We start from the raw sequence: 18,870 nt of genomic DNA, 5'->3' as shown, positions 1-18,870 counted from the left end.
GATGTGGATGGGGGTGTTGCACCTTGCCCCTGATATTACTTTCTGCCCATGCTCTTGTGTCCTGTTGGGAAAATGGGAGAAGCGAATGTCTCCTTTATGTCTGCACAGCGTGGAGGCCTGATAAAGATTCAGGGTGAGCTATCACTGGAGTGAGGAGCAGGGATAAGTCTGAGCTGCATAATTAGGTACTTTGGGGACTGTATTAAAATGTGGCTGACTATAGACTTCCACGTGCTACTTGCTGTTGTCATCTACTTCTCTCACTGGTGTGTGGGAGGTGGTACAGTCCAGCATGACCCCATGGGCCGAGCGTGGTGCTGAGCTCTGGCACCGTGTGGGATATATGGCCTTGGGAAGCAACATGGATCAGAGGGTTCATGGCAGGGCTGCGTGGGGTTGCCACCTCCCAGCAGGACCAGCTCCCCAAATCGGTTAAAAACACATAAACATTCACACCAGTCAAAAATTGCAGTGTGCTTTCCCTCTCAAATCAAGACTAAGTAGAAATATAGAAGATGTTCACTGAATGGCAACAGCAACAACAAAAAAGATTAAGAAATATCAGGCTCTGCTGTCGATGTTTCTGATGGAAATACTTTGACATTCGCGAAGTCAAACGTTTAGTTTGTCAAACCAAAATGGAACTGTCACACCAAGCCTGGGTGAAGCGTTAATTTTCTGGTTCCGGGGTGGTGTGATGCTGCTGGTGGGGATGGCCCTGCTGGTGGCACTGTGTGGGTACAGCCTCTGGGATCTCCTCATAGCAATGCTGCCTGTGGGAACTGGGAGGGCACGGAGTGTTCAGCATTAGCACACTAATCCAGGAGGTGGGAACCCACCTCCCCATGCGTGCTATGCTACAGAACATGCTGTGAATTCAGGCAAACCACTTCACTGCCGCTCCATGTTCACCCTGTGTAAGCAGGAGGAATAGTCCTTCCCTGCCTCAACCAGCATTTGTGGGCTTAAATCCATTAACGTTTGTGGAGTGCTCGGATGTCAGGGTAGTGGGAGCCCTGTAAGACCCAGAGAGAGCCTCTCTGCCTGTTTGTAGATGGCATTTCGCGATACGCAGCAGAGGGCTGAGTGCAGATGGTGCAGCAGTAAAACCTCACGGTGGGAACAACATCTGAAGCACAGAGCGAAATAAGGAGTGAAAACATGTGGTGTGTTGGGGGCTGCGGGCCTGATCTGGAGCAGCCAACTGGGCACCCTCAGGGTCCTGCCTGTATCCTACTGAGTGCAACTTTGGGGCTCCCAGATCTTGCCTAACGTCAGAGTTAGGTAAAGATGTTGTTACTCACTGAAGTTCTGTGGCTGCTCGGGGGAAAGGTGTAGGAGAAAGGTCTTGATGTGGAGCACAATCCATGGGAAACCCAGCTACAGCTGGGGCTTGGACACCCCACTGCCACCTCCTAGGTGGTGTCTGACCTTCTGTTATGCTGACTGATGGAGGTATTTGATGGGAAAAAGGCAAAAAAATGTGTTTGAACTGTGAACAGAAACGCCTCTTGGAGAAGAAGTCTGCAGAAGTTCTTTTTGTACAGTGTTTTGTTATTGTGAAAAATTGCCTGTGCTTTTATCTACTCCATGCTGGACTGAAACCTGGAGGTGAGACGTGGTTCACTTCTCAACAAACCTCTCTTACTCTTGCTTTATGGACCGAAACTATGGGACAGCCTCCAGCAAAGCTGTTGCCTCTCTCCTGCCCGTACAGAGCAGTACCTCCGCAGTTTCCATTAGCAATGGCTTTCTGCTGCTGGGTTTTCCTCCCTATAATTACTGAGAAATTTGGAACAGTTAAGGCTTCGGATAACAGCAGGGCAGTGACCTCTCCAGCAGCTCCGCTCTGAGCAGAGGTGGCCTGGGATGCTCGGTCCCCATTGCGGTGTGTGGTGTCTCGTGGCTGTTATTAATGCCTCTGCTTTGCTTACCCAAGTGCTTAGCTGGTTCAATACATTTTCAGACCTGTCCTTACACTATTGTTGGGAAAGATTCATTAGGACTTTGGCTGGAAATTATAGTGACAGGTAGAGCAGGGTAATTTATGGCTTTTCTTGAGGGTTGCGCAATTATTCAATGAGTGTCTTTCCTTCCTCTACCCCCCGCCAGCCACTTGTTGGAAATAAATATTGGATTTGTATGCGGAAAAGTGGGAAACAGCAGAGCCAGGAGTGGTCAGAGGAGCCCAGCTGGGCTCTTTAGGTAACTCTGCTCATGTTCCTGTGGCACCGATGGGTCCTTTCCCAAGTTCTGCCTCCTTGGCACTGCTGCCTTTGTCTCCTGGCTGTGCCATGCTTGGTTTGGCCTTATGGCCTCTGTCCCCTGTCTGTAGCAGAGACTTCCCCTATGTATCTCAATTCTTTCAAGAATCAAAGCCAAAAGAACCCCATGGGGCTGCTGGCATCTGCCTCAGAGCACCCCCTTCATACCACTGCCCCCAATATCTGCATCCTCCAGGAAGGCACTGAAGATGCTGATAGTTTCCAAAGCATCTGTTAATGCTGACAGAGTGCAGCCCAGCTCTCCCCATCTTGTGCAAGGATCTGGGGAGCAATGCAATCCCTGTATGAGCGGCATACCTCCCAGAGGAGGTGACCCACAGCACAAACCAGTGTGTCCTGCTGGGGGTTGGCGCTGCCTGGGGCTTCCCAGCCAGCAGCCCAGGGATGGTGAATCCCCAGACAGAGATGTGGGATTCTCAGACCTCAAATCAGAGTTTTGCTCTGCAGTTGCACTGGAGGAGATGCTTGGTCTTGGGGACTTTCTCAGTCTTCATAACTCCCCATGCTGGGTCCTTTTCCCATGTTCCTGCTGGGCACAGCAGGGCTCAGTGTAGTGCCATACAAGCAGAGGCTCAAGGCAAAGGAGCTGGGCCAGGCGCAATGTTGGTGGCGGTGGTGGCAGAATGTCAGTCGAGGTATTGGCACTGCAGCATTCCCACTGCTTATCTATCCTGCTCCTTATGCGTTTTCACATTTTGTTTGAATTAGTTGGGATTGTTCCTCGCAGCGTGCATGGCTCTGCATTTGTCTACTTTGGATTTCATCTGCCATTGACTGGCCCATTCATCAAGCTCTCCTCGGTCCTTTTGAAGTTCCCTGTAGTCTTCTCTTGTTCTGAATACTCCATGTAATTTGGGTCCTCTGCCAGATTTTCTCATGACATTTTTCATTCTCCTTTTCCAAATCATTAATGCATCCCTTTAACCAGTGGTTTGAGCACAAAAACTCGGGGAGGCTCCCTTTAGTACCGCAGCCCTCTGGAAGGCGGTCGTTATTAACACAAGTTGTTTTCTCTCTTTGTCTCCAACGCTTCAACTTACTTTTCTCCATTTGCTCTACAAATGTTTAATTTCCTTAATAGCCTCTCGTAAGGGACCTTGTCAAAGGGCTTTGAAACCCCAAACACATTATGTCAAGTAGTTCCCCTTACTTCACTGTTCTGACGATGGGAGAAAGCGTCCTGGTAGATCAGAGGCATGTAGCTCCTTTCAGGAACTGGGGCACATCTCGGTTAATTTACGCTTTTTAGAATCCAGCTTCTCACGAAAACCTTCATCTCCAACTGCCGATCCCATCCTGGCAGCCTCAAAAAGAGCCACGTCCACGCATCTGCTGGAGTGAAAGCAATTTCCATCGCCAGCTCTTTGTTAGCAACCAGGTCGAGAGCTGCCGGAGCTTTGGGTGTTTCCCTTTGAACTCCGGCAGCTTTGTGCTGGGCAGCCCGCTGCCATTTTTACTCTTTTCTTTTTTTTTTTTTTTGGCATTTTCCTTTGTAGAAACACTTCGTTGTTATCACCTGGAAACAATGGGGCTCTCTGCTGTCCCTGAGAGCTGCAGCCAGTTGGAAAGCATCCTCAGTGCTCCTATAGCCTGCTGTAGTGTGGGCAGGTCACGTCACGCCACGCGATAAGATCCGAACACAGCCATGCTGTGCAGAACCTGCTCCACCCGCCGGGTGATGGATGCTGCTTCCTGCCCGTGAATCATGCTCATGGTTGTGTAAGGTTTGTGCTGTATTTCTGCGGCCCTTATAAAGTTCTGCACAATTTATATGCACCACTCCTGCGTCAAGCCATTCATGCCCCTTCTTCGAGGCACTGGGATTTACTCTCCCCGTGCCGCAGCCCAGGGAAATTGCAGTGCTGATGGAATGATCCCGGGGCCGTGGCACTATTTATTGTTATCAAAAACAATCCCACCACGTGGTGACTTCTGACCACAAAAAAAAAAGGGGGAAAACGCTGCGTTATCTCCAACACCAATACCCATGAATCTTTAAAGAGAAGGAAGTGTTTCCCCAACCAGCGAGCACTTGTGAAGACATTTAACTCTAAGAGTATGTGACAGCTCATCAGCAGAGGAAGCAAAATGGGTTTTAGGATACGGAGGAAGCAGCAGGCACTCGAGGAGCCCAGGCAGGGCAATGGGCCCCAAGGCACTATCTCCCATTGGGGTCCCCACCTCCATCGTGGGGTCCCAGCCCCAACACCCCGCACTGTGCCCTGCCCAGGCTGGAGCCTCGCTGGCGACTTGCAGGCAGAGTTCTGGCACCGCGTTACCTGTCTAGCTGGGATCTTATCTCAGCGTTTATCACTGCCGCCTCTCGCTGTCAGCACTGTTTATAGGCAGGGGAACCGAAACCCTATGCTAAGAAATTTCCTCCTCCTCCTCTTTTCTTTCAAATCTGCATCTGTTCCAGACTCCCTTTCATTAGAGACCACATGAAAGCCAAAACAATCCCAGGCTATCAGACACAGAAACCTTCACAAGGTAACCTCCTCTCTGCATGCGCTGGGGTAAATAAGGCGCACCTTGGCCAGGGGGGTTGTTTGGGTCCTGTCCCCCTTGTGTGGATGCCCGTGAGACCTACCTCACCCCCAGGGCAGTGTGCAGGGTCAGGGATGCAGGGTGTGAAGGATCTCGAGGTCACCATCCCACATGTCCCATTTGTTGCCTGGATGGTTCCCAACACTTGGGAGGCTTTGTGACATGGGGTACGTGCTTGGTGCATTTTACCTGTAGTAAAACATTTGTGGAGTTACTCCATGAAGAGTGGGGAGGGAGGTAAGGGGCTGATAGCGATTAGGCAGGAAATGGCTCAGCGTGGATGGCATCCATATGGGGGAGCTGAGAGATTTGGCGTCTCGCAGGCACCACTTGATGGATCCACTGATAACCTGGCAACAGAACAGACCTGGGCTCTCTGATTCCTTGCCAGCGGCTCCACCAAAGCCGGCTGGGTTGGCCTTCGTTAACACCTTTCTGGGCTGGGAACCCGCTGAGATGCGTAATGATGGCCATAAAGCTGCCTGAGGTTATGGCCCATTCAATGGCCAAAATACTGTCCCCAAAAGCCCCATGGGTTGTTGGCTGGGTTAGATGCAGGGCAAGCTGTGTGCTACATTGGGCTCGGGTTTGTAATTTCCCTGCGGTTATTTCCAAGATAACTTATTTCAGATTTTTATGATGCTTACAAATTGAGCAACATCTTAAAAACATAATTCAGGCTCCAACGGGTTTTTAACGTGTGTGTTTTTACAGGGAAGCATCAAATATTTTCAAGTGTTGGTAAATTTTGGGGATGGGAGTTGGGAGCAGGAGACAAGGGGGGGATGGTCCTGGCCCCAAAAGGCTTTGAGGGCACTCCTCTCAGATGACTTTTCCCAGTTCCTGCTGGGGCCATCCTATCTCCTCAGGACACCAACATCCCGCACCGTGCAGGAGAGGAGCGCGGGGCCAGAGCTGTTGGCGTGCCATAAGGAAGCGATTGAAGCTTTCACAATCTGTTTAACCAGTGACATATGTTTCCTGCAGGCACGGCGGTGTGCTGCGTGCCGAGGTACGGCCACGCATCCCCACCAGTCCCTGCATGTTGCTTCCGTTGGGCTGCTCAGGGGGAAACACCAAGAAAAGCCCCTGGAGAGGCAAACCTATCTCAGAACATCATGTCCTCACTGGGATGGGGACAGCTGGATACCAGGTGGCTGGAAGCGCTGGGAATGCTGTGAGCTGGGCAGGCTGGATTAAACCCTACAGCAGCAGGGTTTAAGAGCTATTTGGGGTTTGGAAACATTGTAGAGGTGGAGAAGCTCCTCATGGTGCTGTGCAAGGGGAATTGTCAGGTCACTGTTGGAGGCAACAGGAAAGCAGTGCTGCAGCATCCTTCCCCACGTTGGTCATTCCAACCATGCAGAAGATGCAAGACCCAGGGTGAGCAGTGTGGGGGCCCTGAAGGCCGTTGGGGCTTCCCCTGCCCCATGCAGCTTGGACTACAGCCAAGATGAGCCCCGGGATGGTTTGGAGATAGAAGTTGTAAACTTGGTGTGAGAACACAGGGAGGAGAATGGAGTGGAGGTTTTACAGATGAGCCAAAAGCTCAGGACCTCCTCTGTCATTCTGCAGGGCCAGGGTTTCCTTCACACTAGCATCCTGCAAAGCCCACAGGAAAGGGGGAGATGGGAACGGGGCTTCCCGACCTTTAATGGGAATTTTGGCTCTGTGCTCCCAGACAGCTTCCATGCACATGGGGACATGGCAGCACTGGGTCACTAGAGCTTGGTTTGGTGTAACAGATATCCCATTGCTGTGCTCATGAGCAGATAGCCAGGTTTACCATGCCTTACTCCTCTGCTTCTTTCCAGACACAGATCTCCTTTGTGCACTGCAAATCAGCACTGCTCTCTCTGAGGTTTTGGCCTCAGCCAGGTGCCTGGAGCACGTTGCACTGAAGCTGCGCAAGGGGGGAGGTAGTGGGCTGGAGCAGGTGATCATCATCTCCAGAAAAAAAGCTCTGGCTCCTGAGCAGGGCAGCAGCAGCTTCCTGTGCACAGAGCTGCACCACTGCCACCTGGAAGGGGTCTGGAGCGGAAGCACCGCCGGGCAGATTTGGCAGTGAGCTGTGCAGATCATTTCCTTTGATATACTTTCTTTTCTTTTTCTCCTTTTTTTTTTTTTTTTTTTTTTCCCCTTTCCATGTCAACTTTCCTGCCTCAGGCTTCATACAATGTGATGGCCTCCTGTTACCTGGAAATGACTGTGCGGTGACAGCATGATGGGCAGAGGGGCTGGGAGCATGGGTCTCAACTCTGCTCTTTGCTTTTCACCAGGGCAGTGGGAGCAGTCCCTGTGCCTGACCCTATAGGAACCCTGTACCCACAGATGTGACAGGACTTCTGTTTTGCTGTTGTGTCCCCATCTACTTGTCCATCCCTGATGTACTGCGGGGCAGGGGGCAGGTGAGGCCGGGACTGACCCTCCATGATTCCAGGTGAGCACTGAGCTTTGGGTACAATGGGGGACAGAAGCTTGTGCCCCAGTGCTGAGCTGCTGCTGGTGCATCCCCAGCAAGCCCTGCTTGTTACTCTATCAAATTTCCATTTTGACGTGAAAACAGCTGGTTTCATGGTACCTCTGACTGTGTTATTTACACAGTCATGCACACAATCCCTGCTGAAAATCGCATTACTCACTGCTTCAGCAGCCCTTTGTCTGCAGGTATTGCCTGGAGGTGACACCGGCCCCTAGGCTGAGCAGTGGCACCCAACCAGAATCAGGCAGAGAGTCACCTACAAAGCTGCTCACCTTCCCAGGTCCCAGCTGGGTGATCAGGGCTGGCAAACCCATCCTGAAGTGCCCCAGCTCCGGGTGACCCCATCTCCCCCTGCACACCCCACTGTGGAGCCCCCAGGGCGTGGTGGCTGATGCACATCGCAGGGCAGAGGCAACCGTTGGCCACACTCAATGGTGCTTTGTTCTCAGCCCAGGAAGCAATGAAAATCCTCCTGCTTTGAAGCCTGAGGAGGCCTTTTTATTACATCCAGGGCTCCTGGAACAGGGAACCGTGAGTGCTTCCCCATAGCGCAAAGAAAATCTCTCCTGCCTGAGACCACAGCAACTCGTTACACGTGGTGAGGTCAGTGAGCACTGCCATGCACACAGCTGGGATATGGAAGAGCCATGGTACAATGCTGTTGACCTCGCACCCTCTGTGCCTGCAGAAAACCATCCCATTTTTGGGGCTGAGAAGCTCCTCAGCAGCAAGGCGGCCCTAATAATTCCACTTAATCTTCCCCCATAAATCATCCCTCCCCTCCCCTGCAGTCTATTGGCATCATCTGGAGCCATTAGCTAATTTCAAGCCGAGAGTTCACACATTGCCTGGTCCCATCCCGTTTCCCTGCAGTACTAAGCATGCACTCCTGGAGGAAGGCTGCCTGAAGACACCCTCCTCATCCTCCTCTGGTGGGGAAGAGGTGACAGCACACCCCCATCAGTCCAGCAGGGCATAGAGCTTTCTGCTCCTCCCTGGTGCCTCATCCTGGGATTTACAGCTCCAGTAGGGATTAACTCTGAAACCTGATGACAACACCTGACGTGTCTGCAGTGCCCGTGTCCCTGCTGCTCACCCCCATTTTGCTAATGAGCTTTGCTCGACGGTGCAAGATTTGTCCTTAAGAGCAACTCTGGGGGATCGAGAGGTAAGTGTTTAAAGATGCAAAGGGGATAACGATGTGTGGTTTTCCCACAGGCGTTCTGAGTGCTTTCCTCAAAGCCCCCAGCCCCACTGAGCTGCTGGGGAGTGCAGCCATGGCAATGGGTCCTCTCCAGCCCCCGAGGACAGGTCCTGATAGGAAGACCAGGACACAGCGATGTCACACTCCGAGGCAGGTTGGGTTTTGTCTGCCATTTTTTTAAAATCATTTTGAGGCAGGACTAATAAATGCTAAAGATGCGCTCGGAATTTGAATATGAATGATAAGAACAGCTGTGTATATCTATTATGAACGAATATAAACAGAAATGTATAAACTGAGATTTTGGGGGCTTTGGGAAGAATTAGTGCCTTTGTTCCTGGATTTTTTTCCTATCAGAGTTTGAACCAAAGCCCATTAGCCCGGACTTTCCCGCAGCCGCCCCAGCCAGGAGCTTCATTTCGCGCTGGCTCCCAGCCATGCTGAATTCTCCTCAACAGCTCAGTGAGCCCTAATCCTAACAAATTTACCCAGAGAAGTGGTTCTCTTATTACACTGCCTAATTTGAATGCTTTCCAAGGTTAATTTCTGCTCCCTCTCCCTCCGAACGCGCCTGCCCCCCCGCTCCCCGTTAGCGCCAGCCCGGGGGGAGCAGCCCCAGACCTTCCCCTCCCGGCCACGATTGGTTTTAAATGAGAAAATAATGCGATGTTCGTCCCCGGGTGCGGGGTCTGCCCGCAGGGTTTCCTAATGCTAAGCCACTTCCTTTGCAAATTAATTGCAACTTTTGCTGGGCAAAAATAGCCCTGGAAGCCCATTCCCCGCGGGCTCTTCTGCGTGTAATACTACTCTGTTCATAATCTGATTGCTGCGACTCTCATTTCTTCTTTTCTCCTCTCCAACCTGGGTGTAACAGAGCCTGCAAGGGCTTTGCTGTATCTGTGGGGTATCCCGGTTGTACCACTGGGATATCCCCGTGGTATCTCTGGATCACCCCTACGGTATCTATGGGATATCCCAGAGGTACCCTATGGGGCATTCCTATAGTATCTGCCCTTACCTCTACATCATAGGAATGCTGCTGCCACTGGGACTGTCCTCAGCCCTTCTGACAGCCCAGCTCCTCCCCGGCCCTGCCTCCCCCTTCAAAGCAATGTGACTTTTATAGCAATTACTTCTGAACCCTGGCGCTGGGGCCGTGCCAAGGAAAGCAGCAGAAAACAATGTGATGGGCCTCGGCAGGCGCGGAAACTCCACCGGCGGAGACCGGCCCTAAAATAACTTTCATGCAATGGTTATTTATTCTGGGAGAAAGTTGGTTCATTCACAATTCGGAGGGAAGAGACATCATTGCACAGGGGCAGTGCGAGGGTGCTGCGAGCTCACACCCTGCTGCCGTGGCTCTGGGGTTGTTTGAAGGGTACTGGAGTTGCGATGTCCAAAATCAGGAGGAGGAGGTCCTGTGGGGCAGCTTCCTCCCCACAGCCTAGGTTTGGTTGACAGTTCAGTGGGCTCAGAATTCACCAATTGGTGATGTGATGCAGTGACCCTTCATTATTTCCTTTAAAATATACATGCGTAGGTTTGTGTTTTTTGCAGTTATGAATGTCATTCCCCAATCCACTCAGGAGCCAGCAATTTTCTGGCCGAGGTGGGAAGCTGCCGACACCATGTGATACATGGAGAGATTGATTGTATTTACTTACCCTTTAACCTAATAAAGAAAAATAATGTTCCTTCATCTCACTAATTCTCTATAAACTTGAGTGTTGCTTTAAATCAGCTGGAAGAGCAGGCGCTGAACCTTAGCATAGCTGGGGCAGAGGTATAGAGAATCCCGTCTGCCTGGAAGTGCAGCCTGCAGACCCAAAACCCAAGGTGCTTTCCATTCTTTAAGCATTTTTTAAAGCTTCCTTATTGAATTTGTTGCCCTAAAGTTCCACTTGGTGCCCACTGCTCCTATGGCAAGGAAGAATGCTGCAGAGGAAGGGGAAGGATGCTCCATTGTACCGAACTTGGGCCCATTCTCCAGCAGAGATACCCAGGTGACCTTGAGCACTGCTCTTGCTGTGGTGAGCCATCAAGAAATGGCTGTCCAGGCTCTCCTGCCGTCTGCTCTCCTCCATCTGGGCTGTGCCATCCTTCATGCCATCCCCTCTATCCCCCCTTCCTGGCTGGCTCCACAGGCATGGCCCTCTCTGGAGGCAAGGGATTAGGCAGACAGCGATGTCACTAAAACAGTCACTAAAGCTCGGTTCCCCTCAATTATCTGCCCACCCCTGGGGGAAGCACTGTGCCTGGATTGCTCTTACTCAACACATTGTTCCTCATTCATTCTTGCTGCAGGGCTGCACCACTCAGCATCACTCTGCAACAGAGTCCCTGTGCTTTTCCAAATGCAGGCAGCCCTTCTCCTCTGCTGCCCTCCCCTCCAACTTTATGGGAAAATCCCTTTCTGCCTAAAATCCTCCAGATGTGCTTTACAGCTTGAGGGGAGTTTGTGGGAAAAACACGCAGTTGGTTGGATGGGACTTTTCCTGAGATGCAGGGCCGTGCATTGGTTCCATTTTGCAGCAGACCCACATTGCCCAGCACCGTGATGGCTTAGATAGCCTGGATGGGTTTTATCCTTTAAGAAGAACCTGAAAATGAAGGCTTTTTTCCTTTTGTCTTTAATTCACGCTGTGTGTTTGGGAAGGGAAGCACAGTATGTGCTACCCAACACGACACAGCCTGTGGCCCCATGGTTACCCCAAGGAGCTGGCACAGCCCCAACCCCAGAACACTCCCTGCACCTTTGGGAACAAAACTTAGGGCCAAGCAGTGCCAAGTGCCCCATTGCCACCCAGGAGCAACAAGGTCCTCCCCAAGGACTGAGCCCAGGGCAGCCTCCAAGAAATTAATTAGTTGTTAGTGGCGACGACCCAGTGGTCGGTGCAGGATGCTGGGTAGAGGCTTGATGTAAATCGTAGCAATTTGCTGGCTCTGCCACTCTAAATCCCATCTAATTATACCGAGGGAAGCATCTGACATTAATTTGTTACGGTATTTGTGTGCAGAGCGCTAGACGTTTTGGGGACAAATGGAAGAGCAGCCTTCAGATCTTTGCCCTTGCGAGCTGCAAGCGATGGAACGCAGCCTTCTGCTTACCTGTCCATGTTGGAAAATCACTTATTTTGGAGCCCTACATACCATCATTTCTAAGTGCCATCATTTCAGGGCTGCAGATTTAGAGGCTGCACTCAAACTTCTTTGGGGAAAAGGAAAAAAAGAAGGGGGGGTTTGGTCCTCTGTGAAAAATGAGATGGACAGCAGCATCCCAGTGCTGGCAGCAGAGCGTAGGGTATGGAGGTGCCCGGACCGGGCTGGGCGCAGTGCAGTGTCAGGTGCATAGGCAGCACATCGCAGCTCTTTGAGGATATTGCTGCTTTGCTAGATAAGAGAAATTCAAGGGATGTGCTATACTTAGAGTTTCAAAACACTCTTGGCATCGTCATAGATCAAAGAGGAATGGTGCAGGCAGAATCCCGGAATAGAAGGCAAAAAGAAGGAAAAAGATTTGGAATTTACTGGGGGAAAAAGAAAGAAAGAAAGAAAGAGAAAGGAAGAAAGAAAGAAAATACACTGCAACCAACAGCACAGGGCTGCTGGACTAAAAATAGCAAAGAAGGTATTAGTGTGGCAGTGAGTGCACAGAGCTCTGCATTTGGGGAGAGCCTCCTGAAAGAGGGGAGATGTGCAGCACGGGACGTGGAGCACCAGCACAAGACCGGGGTGAGGCATTCACACTGCACCTCTGTTCCTGTTGCCATGAAGCAGTAAAGGTAACTTGATTGCAGGGAGACCGGAGGGCTTGGAGCCATTCCATGGCACTGCCATTAAAGAGCTCGGAATAGGAGTTATTAAATTACTGCCAGGTACTGTGGGCTTCTCCTAACAGGGAGACTTCAGCTTGGCTCGGAAACTTCAGCTCTGATTCGTTCAGGTTAATTAAAAGAGTGCTGGACATCTTCCAGGGCTGATGGCCCCCTCCCTTCCATGACTGTGCCATGTCACTGTGCCGTGTCACTGGGCACCAGGTGGTGTGCCCCAAATGCCTCGGTCATAAGGGATGGCAGAGCATGGGGACCAGGGCTCGTCCACACAGTGGTGTCTTGAATGTTGCCCACAGTGCCTCTGTGCCATCTGCCACGGGATGCTCTGGCCCAGGGCTCTGACCAGCTGGGAACCCCCTGTCCTAAATACTCACGTGGTGGAAGGCATTTGGGGTCAGCCTCCAAGCAGGATGGGCGGCTGTGCCCAAGATTAAGTGCCACAGCAGGGTCTGGGGGTGCTGTCCCCATGCCCTCCCCCAACGGGGTCTTGGGCCCCATGTGTATAAATACTGCTCACAGATCCCTTAGTGACTCAACTCCCCAAAACACTTTTTGGACTCGTTTTCCCAGAGAGAGTTTAATGGGGTTTGTCGTGCCAAAACCCCAAGCTATGCCTCACTTTCATCCCCTAATGCAAGCCATATATCAAGAGACACTAAGGGAGCGGGGAGGCTTTCTGACAGGGGGATCCTGGGAACAATCAGCCGATACCCCCCCCTCCCACAGCCCCCACCCCTTTCTCTTGCATTCCTGGTAATGTAAATAGAGAGGAGAGCATTCGCAGCCCTCCTCGGACCCAGGAGTGCGTCAGGGGACGGCGCCAGCGGCTCGCAGGCCGTCTGCTTTGTTTGAAGTGTCCGAGTGTCAGCGTCCCCAGGGCCACCCGTGTCCCCAGAGCATCCCATGCCCATAGCATCGATAGGGGGCAGCAAGCGAGGAGGGGTGGCTTGGATTCTGGCTGTGCACAGCGAGTTTCAGCTCTGCTGGTGTATGCAGGTGATGTAGGGCACCATGCCATCCCTTGGCACTGCTGTCCTTGTCCCCAGGCAACAGGGACAGAGTGCCAGGTGGGTGATGGGTCTGCTCCTCTCCATTGCCCCCAGCAGTGTAAGGCTGGGTGGGGGACATCTAAATTGGGAAGGTTCTTGCTTGCCCCTTTGGTCTCTACTAGGGGTTGAAAGGAGGACTGCAGCATCCCAGTAGAGACCTTTTCCAAGGATGCAATGCAGAGCAGGGAATGTCACTGAACTGACTTTTCCTGAATGAAATCTGCCTTAGGAAATTCATCCCGGTCCCACACAGGTGATTAGGGGCACTTTATCCCCATGGTCACATCAGCTTTGCGTCAGGACCAGCCCCTTGCCACCATGTGGCACTGCCCCAGGTGCCCCTTGGGAGGCCCTGCAATGGAGAGGGTGACACTGGGGGCCCTGGGGGACCTTGGGGAGCACACGGAGGCTGAGGGCATCTGTAGGTTTTATGTATTGGGCCCAGCCCCGGGGGTTTACGAGACAGCCAATGCAGCCATAAACCTCACCGGGGGGTCAGAGGTGAGTGCAAGAACTCTTAAGTAGGCGAAAACGGTGGTCTGGGCTGGAAACTGAACTTCTTGTGCCATAATCAGAACCAGCGAGGTTAAATTCCTACGGCTGAAGAGCACGGCTGTAGCCTAAACATCTCTCCTATGCCGCTGGGGCCGCCCCAAACAGGATCCCAGGGATGGAGCACAGGCTGCTGTGCTCAGTGTGGGGCTGAGGCAGACCCACCAAGCAAGCGTTCCCTAGGCTGTAGGAAGATTCCATAAAAAATGGCATTAAGGACATGGAGATGTGGCTATGCACCCAGATATCTGCATGCAGACTGCTTTGGTCTGCCCATTCATGTCTGGGTTTGGCATCAATGTGGTTCATTATGCTCATTAATGATGTGGAGAAGGTAGCATTTTAGCAAAACTGTGACATATTTGGGATGGGGAAGGCTGGAAGACCTTGCTGCTGTGGGGATGGATCACACGGAGGTATATGGCATTCACCATAGCCCGTGTGAGATGATGCATCTTGGACTAATCAACATAATTCACAGATATTGTCCTAAATTAATTATAGGCACTCAGTACAAGCCCTGCGTGTCAGTGCAGACAGCTCAATTAAGTGCTCTTATTCAACGTATGCGGATGGTCAAAAGAGCAAAGGGAAGATTACTGTGTGCTGAGTTGGGAACAAGGCAGTGGGGCTGTGGCAGTGCTCAAATCAGTGCAGCACCACAGCATGTGGAGTGGGGAAGGTGGGCACACAGCAGGGAGAGCCACCTCAGAGGTCCTGGCCCGGCCCTGTCCTCCTGGGGTCCTGTCCTGCAGTGCGGCTCTGGGTGCCACGCTCAGTGTGACACGTCTCACTCCGAGCCCAAGGGTTGTGGTGGGAAATCCTCAGGCTGATCTCCCTCCCACAAGGCTGCGGCCAGCATCATGCAATCTGTTTTCATTCCTATTTCATGAGATGTGAATAATTGATGAGGAACACAATGCGGGGAGGATAAAATGAATACATATCTATGTACGCACACACAAACACACACAAATAGCATCAGGAAGAACTAAGGCGCAGTGCTGAGAGGATGCTGCGGAACACAGAGCAGGGGCACGGCGCTGCCTGTGCCGTGTGTGGGGGCTATAGGGGCTGGGATGGAGGTGCTGGCTCCTATGGAGTGGGCACACGCAGGCTGCCCTGGGGGACCCCGGTTTGTGCCCGTTGGGAAGGGGTGCCCATGGGTGTGGGACCAGCCCTTGCTGCCTTACAGCCATGGGTCAGCTTTTCCCGCTTCCCAGATCTGATTTATCGCTTTTTTAATAAATGGGCCATTTCCCATCCACGTCCCACAGACAATTGCTAAGGGCCCTGGCACCGCGCCACAAACTCCTTTCAACTTCGCAGCGAGTTCATCAAAGGCCTGGGACACCATTTCCCCAAATAGTAAAAGTGTCAGAGCAGCGGGCGTGTGGGGAAGCCTCGGTGACAGCCAAGTGCTTAATTAGCGGTAATGCAGAGTTTATGGCCCCCACACACACCCACACCCCTGCCTGGTTGCGGGTAGGGCGCAAGAGGTGAGCCAGGTCCTGGTGACCCACAGTGTCCCCGGTGCTGTGATGCTGGAAGGATGGGGACATCCCATGGTGCTGCTGTGGGACAACGAGGAGGAGGCACCCTGTGTGGCAGCAGCTGTCCCCAAGTCCTACTCACATTCCTTTTGGAGACACATCACCCAGAGCTGAGCGTGGTGACTTCAGCACTCAGAGGCAGACCATAGGCATGAATGGAGCTAATGTCATTTATTCGTTCATTCATTTTTCGCACCTCTCACCCAACGCCACCTAAAATCCACTGGGCTTTTTAACCACAGCGATGCACAAAGCAGATCCCCACTGTCCCTAACCCAAACCCAACAGGTGGGTGCCATATTCCATCAGCAGCACCTACACCAGCAAGGCCAGAATGGAAAACCCAGTGACTGGGAGGCTGCTGGCTTTGTGGCATCTCCACCAGGTGGGATGGTGGGTGGCAGTTGGCACAGCCCCATTGCCACTGGAGCAGGGGACGTGGGGACATGGTGCTCACGGCTGAACATAGCGGGGCTGCCCCACCTGGCCCCTTGCTTCCTGCGTTCCCCCCGCCACCCTCCTCGGCACGGCTGGGGCCTCGCAGCCCCAACCAGGAAACTATAAAACTTTACAGAGTGCGGCTGGAGAGAAACAGGAATTGCTCCGGTAACTGCCAGAAGGGCCAGCGTTAGATTCACAAGATTTTCCAGGGCTCGGACTCGCCAGGAAGGGATTTATCCACCTACAAGGAGTTGTAAAAACTAAAATTAAATTCTTCATCTTAGAAAGGGAGGGGTGGAGAATGGAGAACACGGTTGACCTCCCCTCCTGAATGCTCTGCTGGAGGCTGGAGGGGATACAGGGCACCTGCTGCACCGCAGCGTTCTGCCCCATATATCCCAAGTGAGTGCTGTATGTCTGCATGCTGTCCCCTCCAGCCCAGTGTTCACCTTCAGGGCATTGTTTTGGGGCTCTATGCACCAAGTCCCATCCCAACAGCCTCCTACTGGGAAAAAGTCCTGCCCAGCAACTGAGAATCCATAGTACTGCTCCCAGTGTATGGAGGACCAATGTGCCAGGTTCAATTTGCATTATTTTCCTTTTATCCGAATTTTTTTCCCCCAACTGCCTGACTGCACTAGGGCACTGCTGAGAGAGTGTGTCTGGGGGAAATGCGCTAGTGTCTCTTATTCTGCTTTCCTTTCTGTTTTTGTTTTTTGTTTTTTCCCATTAGCACCAGTACAGCTCTTAAAATAACTGCCTGCTTTAACCCATGTCCCTTGCCCTGACCCCGGGCAGCAGGGGAAGGGCCACAGTGAGGGATGCTGGACCCACTCCCCATGGGGATGCGGTGGGAGGGGGATCCCTGCAGCCAGGGGTGCGCCCATCCATGTGCTGCCAGCGGGACGGCCTCCATCGCCCGCGGGGCGCCGGGGCTGGGCCAGAGCCCAGCTTGGAAGTGCGAAGTCGGAGGCTCTTGCCGTGCCCGGGCACGTCTCGGCTTTGTTTATTCCTTTGCCTTATTATTTGGTTCAACTATTTATTCCTGGCTGCCTTTTTCTCACGGTTGCAGTGTTTATTTAGTGCCACTCGCCCGCAGCCCTCTGGGTTCTCGCGCTGATGACAAATGCAGCCCTAACCCCGGTGCAGTGCCGCGCTGACATTTCCCCACACTGTGACTTTGTGGGGTGGACAGCATTTCAAAAGGACGTTGGGCTGGGGACAGCAGCACACAAGGCAGTGGCCGTCCGTGCTCTGTGCATACTGCCAGCGTGCACCCACATCCGAGGGCCTTGTCACTTGCCCATGGGGACCCTGCACTGAGTAGAGAAGCCCTTGGAGGAAGGAGAGAAGTTGGAAAAGTGTGAAGGTGACCAGAGTGTGATGCCACCACCCTGATGCTCCCTGGGGACCCCAACCCCGCCAGCCCCCCAAGCACTCACACGGTCACAAAGCCCCTTCCTCCCGAGGTGTCAGCAATACACCAGCATGCCCTCAGCCTGTCCCCAGCTCAACCCTCAGCTCCCAGCCCTGCAGCTCATCCCTCGGTGGTGGTATCCCCTTGGGGACCCCAAACGTCAGGTCCTCCCTGCGCTGAGGATGCGCTGCGGCTGGGGGCCGGGGAGCCATGGCAACCCGGCAAGGATGGGGGTTGCCATGGAGACGGGAGGCACAGCATCCTGAGCCGGCTTTGGGTGAGGGATGCTCCAGGTGGGGTGGGAGCAGGATCGGGGTCTCAAGGGGCTGTGGGGGCAACACCTTAACTTAACCTCCTCCCCTCGAGGTTCCCACCCCGGGGCACCAGCACAGCATGGATCGGTCTTTTCCCCACGCAGAAAACGTGGCTGTGAGCAGGTGCCAGCAAACGGAGAGCAATTCCACCCCGCAGATTGCGGCCGGGCTTTATATCCTGAGCCTGCTTCAAACTTTGCGCTGGGAGAGAAGTGATTTGTCTGCAAATGTTATGCGGTTAAAATAAATGCGGAGAATTTTAATCCTGGGAATTTGGAAAGGAGGAGATTTAAAATAACAAAACCCTTTCATATAAGGCACTTGCTCCGAAATTAGCTGGATATTCAGATTTTGTGTCGGGGGGTGGCAGTTCCTCATCCATCCTCTGCTTGGTATGGGGTGGTGGCACCTTGGGGTGCTGGATATGGGGTGGGGGCACAGAGCTGGGTGTTGGGGAGCGAGTGCACTCCTCTTTGTTGACATGGAATGGATCTCCCACAGCTACTTAAGGTTTTAATTGCCCTGTGATTAAAGTTTTCATTACTAAGCAATTAGCACCTGAAATTTTAAGTGCTGAAGTGTTTAACTGCATCCTACAGCTTGCCAGAGTGCGGGGCGGTGGATGTGGGTGGGATGGGAGAGGGTTTGGGAGTGGGGATGGAGAGAGATAGGAGCCAGCTTCCTTATAGGGCACTGCCAGCCACCCCATGCAGGGGGTTCAACGAGCATCCTCCCCCAGCCCATGCCCCCAAATCCCTGTTCTAGTTTTTCATTTTTTTCTTAAGTAAATTCCTCACGGCTGAAATGTACCAGGCGTGGCTTGGCTCCAAGGGGAATTCTTGAGGAAAGTTGAAGTCAAATGGGTTCAGCCATTTTTAAGTTACTCAGATGTGAATAAGCAATTTGTGCTCCTCTCGGAAGTCCTGTGACTGGATAACTCAGACCTCTGTGTCCCAGTACAGGAGAGGTTTCTGAATGGAATGGTGCAGATGCAAGCATTTCCCAGGAGCAGCTTTGCAGGTAGGCCAATATCAGCTCTGTGTTTGAGTTTCAGTGGCATGAGGCTGGGGCTGCAGGTGTTTCTGGGGCAGGTTTCTGGGGCAGGGAGTGGAGTGGTGCTGCCTGCAGATGGTTCCAAGCAGCCCAGATGGCTGTGCCACGGGGACAAAGCTGCTTGGAGGGGATGCATCCAG

This window comes from Tetrao urogallus (genome assembly GCF_951394365.1).
Source record: "Tetrao urogallus genome assembly, chromosome: 9".
NCBI classification, from domain to species: Eukaryota; Metazoa; Chordata; class Aves; order Galliformes; family Phasianidae; genus Tetrao; species Tetrao urogallus.
The sequence above is the reverse complement of the archived record's forward strand: the minus strand, read 5'-3'. Positions refer to the sequence as shown.